We start from the raw sequence: 5,000 nt of genomic DNA, 5'->3' as shown, positions 1-5,000 counted from the left end.
AAAAGTAGGCAAATATATTATAAAACCACTTAAAAAAAACACTTATTTTATTGTTATAAAGTAGACAATTATAACTAATAAGACTTAAAATGCTATAAAGATTTCTTTAAATTATATTCTTTTATTTTAAGAAATTAGTGCTAGAATACAATAGAATAAATATTTTACACTGTTTTAATCTTAGACTTAGTGCTGTCATTTTTTTAAACAAAAAAGTAGGCAAATATATTATAAAACCACTTAAAAAAGCACTTATTTTATTGTTATAAAGTAGGCAATTATAACTAATAAGACTTAAACTGCTATAAAGATTTCTTTAAATTATATTTTTTTATTTTAAGAAATTAGTGCAAGAATACAATAGAATAAATATTTTACACTGTTTTAATCTTAGACTTAGTGCTATCATTTTTTTAAACAAAAAAGTAGGCAAATATATTATAAAACCACTTAAAAAAAACACTTATTTTATTGTTATAAAGTAGACAATTATAACTAATAAGACTTAAAATGCTATAAAGATTTCTTTAAATTATATTCTTTTATTTTAAGAAATTAGTGCTAGAATACAATAGAATAAATATTTTACACTGTTTTAATCTTAGACTTAGTGCTGTCATTTTTTTAAACAAAAAAGTAGGCAAATATATTATAAAACCACTTAAAAAAGCACTTATTTTATTGTTATAAAGTAGGCAATTATAACTAATAAGACTTAAACTGCTATAAAGATTTCTTTAAATTATATTTTTTTATTTTAAGAAATTAGTGCAAGAATACAATAGAATAAATATTTTACACTGTTTTAATCTTAGACTTAGTGCTATCATTTTTTTAAACAAAAAAGTAGGCAAATATATTATAAAACCACTTAAAAAAGCACTTATTTTATTGTTATAAAGTAGACAATTATAACTAATAAGACTTAAACTGCTATAAAGATTTCTTTAAATTATATTTTTTTATTTTAAGAAATTAGTGCTAGAATACAATAGAATAAATATTTTACACTGTTTTAATCTTAGACTTAGTGCTGTCATTTTTTTAAACAAAAAAGTAGGCAAATATATTATAAAACCACTTAAAAAAGCACTTATTTTATTGTTATAAAGTAGGCAATTATAACTAATAAGACTTAAACTGCTATAAAGATTTCTTTAAATTATATATTTTTATTTTAAGAAATTAGTGCTAGAATACAATAGAATAAATATTTTACACTTTTTACACTGTTTTAATTTTAGACTTTGTGCTGTAATTTTTTTAAACAAAAAAGTAGGCAAATATATTATAAAACCACATAAAAAAGCACTTATTTTATTGTTATAAAGTAGACAATTATAACTAATCAGACCTAAAATGCTATAAAGATTTCTTTAAATTATATTTTTTTATTTTAAGAAATTAGTGCTAGAATACAATAGAATAAATATTTTACACTGTTTTAATCTTAGACTTAGTGCTGTATTTTTTTAAACAAAAAAATAGGCAAATATATTATAAAACCACTTAAAAAGCACTTATTTTATTGCTATAAAGTAGGCAATTAAAACTAATAAGACTTAAAATGCTATAAAGATTTCTTTAAATTATGATATTTTTTTATTTTAAGAAATTAGTGCTAGAATAGAATAGAATAAATATTTTACACTTTTTACACAATTTTTTAATCTTAGACTTAGTGCTGTCATTTTTTTTAAACAAAAAAGTAGGCAAATATATTATAAAACCACTTAAAAAAGCACTTATTTTATTGTTAGAAAGTAGGCAAATTATAACTAATAAGACTTAAAATGCTATAAAGATTTCTTTAAATTATGATATTTTTTTGTTTTAAGAAATTAGTGCTAGAATAGAATAGAATACATATTTTACACTTTTTACACAATTTTTTAATCTTAGACTTAGTGATGTCATTTTTTTAAACAAAAAAGTAGGCAAATATATTATAAAACCACTTAAAAAAGCACTTATTTTACTGTAAGAAAGCAGACAAGTATAACTAATAAGACTTAAAATGCTATAAAGATTTCTTTAAATTATATTTTTTTATTTTAAGAAATTAGTGCTAGAATACAATAGAATAAATATTTTACACTGTTTTAATCTTAGACTTAGTGCTATCATTTTTTAAACAAAAAAGTAGGCAAATATATTATAAAACCACTTAAAAAAGCACTTATTTTATTGTAATAAAGTAGGCAATTATAACTAATAAGACTTAAAATGCTATAAAGATTTCTTTAAATTATGATTTTTTTTATTTTAAGAAATTAGTGCTAGAATAGAATAAATATTTCACACTTTTTACACAATTTTTTAATCTTAGACTTAGTGCTGTCATTTTTTAAACAAAAAAGTAGGGAAATATATTATGAAACCACTTTAAAAAAAAAGCACTTATTTTATTGTTATAAAGTAGGCAATTATAACCTATAAGACTTAAAATGCTATAAAGATTTCTTTGAATTGGGATATATATATTTTTTTAAATTAGTACTGTCAATTTTTTCACACAAAAAAATAAGGCAACTATAGCTAACATAAGACTTAAAATGCTATAAAGATTTCTATAAATTAGGACAAAGAAATATGATTAAAATGACTTGATATATAATAAATATTTTACACTTTTTAAAAAAAAAAAGTAATCTTAGACTTAGTGCAGTAATTTTTTTAAACAAAAAAGTAGGCAAATATATTATAAAACCACTTAAAAAAGCACTTATTTTATTGTTATAAAGTAGGCAATTATAACTAATAAGACTTAAAAAGCTTTAAAGATTTCTTTAAATTACGATTATTTTTTATTTAAAATTAATACTGTCAATTTTTTCAAACAAAATAGTAGCCAACTGTAGCTAACATAATACTTAAAATGCAATAAAGATTTCTTTAAACTAGGACAAACACAAATCTGATCAAAAATAACTTTTTACACTTTTTACAATATTAAAATTAGTGCTCTTAAACTATCTTAAGACTGAAAATGCTAGAAAGATGTATTTAAATTAGGGCAAACAGAAATATGAATAATAACTTGACATAAATATTTTACACTTTTTACACTATTTTTAATATTAATATGTAGTGCTGTCAATTTTTTTTAAAGTAGGCAATTACAACTAATATAAGGCTTAAAATGCTATAAAGATTTCTTTAAATTAGGACAAAATATGAATAAAATTACTTGATACAGAATAATTATTTAACACTTTTTACACAATTTTTTAATCTTAGACTTAGTGCTGTATTTGTTTTAAACAAAAAAGTAGGCAAATATGTTATACAACTTAAAAAAACCATAAACTTTTCTTTAAATTAGGACAAACAGAAATATGAACAATAACTTGATATAAATCAAATATTTCACACTTTTTACATTCTTTTTTTAATATTAAAATGAGTGTAATCAATTTTTTTAAACAAACAAGTAGACAACTATAACTAATATAAGACTTAAAATGCTATTAAGACTTATTTAAGTTAGGACAAACAGAAATATGAATAGTAATACTAACTAGGGCTAAAAAAAATTGTTTACACTTTTTTCCAATATCAAAATTAGTGCAGTCATTTTTTTTTTTTACACAAAAAAAGTAGGCAATTCTAACTAATATAAGATTTAAAATGCTATATAGAATTTAAAAAAATGAGGACAAACAGAAATATGAATAATGATTTGAGATAGAATAAATATTTTACACTTTTTACACTGTTTAACATTAAAATTAGTGCTATCATTTTTTTTAAACAAAGAAGTAAGCAATTATTTATAACTAGTAACACCTAAAATGCTATAAGAATGCTTCAAGTTAGGACTAACAAAAATATGAATAAAAAAAACTTAATTTGGAATAAATATTTAACTTTTTACTCTATTTTTTAATATTAAAATTAGTGCTGTCAATTTTTTTAAAGTAGGCAACTATAACTAATATAGGACTTAAAATGCTATAAAAATGCTTTAACTTAGGACAAACAAAAATATGAATAAAATTAATTTTATATAAAATACATTTTTTAAATATTAAAATTAGTGCTGTTAAATTGTTAATTTCTTAAAACAAAAAAATAGGCAACTATTTATAAATAACGCAACACTTAAAATGCTGTAAAACATTGCTTCAAATTAGAATAGAAATATAAATAAATAAAAATAACATGATATAAAATTGTGTACTTTACACACTATTTTCAAAATTAGCACTGTCAAATGATTCAGATTAGGGATGTCCGATAATGGCTTTTTGCCGATATCCGATATTGTCCAACTCTTAATTACCGATACCGATATCAACCGATATATATACAGTCGTGGAATTAACACATTATTATGCCTAATTTGGACAACCAGGTATGGTGAAGATAAGGTACTTTTAAAAAAAATGTATAAAATAAAATAAGATAAATAAATCAAAAACATTTTCTTGAATAAAAAGGAAAGTAAAACAATATAAAAACAGTTACATAGAAACTAGTAATTAATGAAAATTAGTAAAATTAACTGTTAACGGTTAGTACTATTAGTGGACCAGCAGCACGCACAATCATGTGTGCTTACGGACTGTATCCCTTGCAGACTGTATTGATATATATTGATATATAATGTAGGAACCAGAATATTAATAACAAAAAGAAACAACCCTTTTGTGTGAATGAGTGTGAATGAGGGAGGGAGGTTTTTTTGGGTTGGTGCACTAATTGTAAGTGTATCTTGTGTTTTTTATGTTGATTTAATAAAAAAAAAACCAGATACAGATAATAAAAAAAACGATACCAATAATTTCCGATATTACATTTTAACGCATTTATCGGCCGATAATATCGGACATCTCTAATTCAGATTATTCACACTTTTGAATTTCGATTGATCACGTTAGGCGTTTCTTAACTTATCCGTGGTACTTGAGTGGACAACATTGCCACAGGTGTAGTCCGCCAGCGTTTTGTCGCCCACAGCTTGTCAAAGAGTTTTTCCTTTTCCACGATATTTTAAA

The 5,000-nt window shown here is 22.0% G+C and overlaps 1 protein-coding gene across 1 annotated transcript in view; it reads right to left on the bottom strand.

Moving 5' to 3' along the window:
- Positions 1–5,000, bottom strand: part of scd (stearoyl-CoA desaturase (delta-9-desaturase)) — a 27,119-nt gene that overhangs the window by 5,698 nt on the left and 16,421 nt on the right. The gene's annotated exons all lie outside the window — the stretch shown is intronic.

This window comes from Nerophis lumbriciformis, linkage group LG11 (assembly GCF_033978685.3).
Source record: "Nerophis lumbriciformis linkage group LG11, RoL_Nlum_v2.1, whole genome shotgun sequence".
NCBI classification, from domain to species: Eukaryota; Metazoa; Chordata; class Actinopteri; order Syngnathiformes; family Syngnathidae; genus Nerophis; species Nerophis lumbriciformis.
This window is presented reverse-complemented; position numbering and strand designations above follow the sequence as displayed.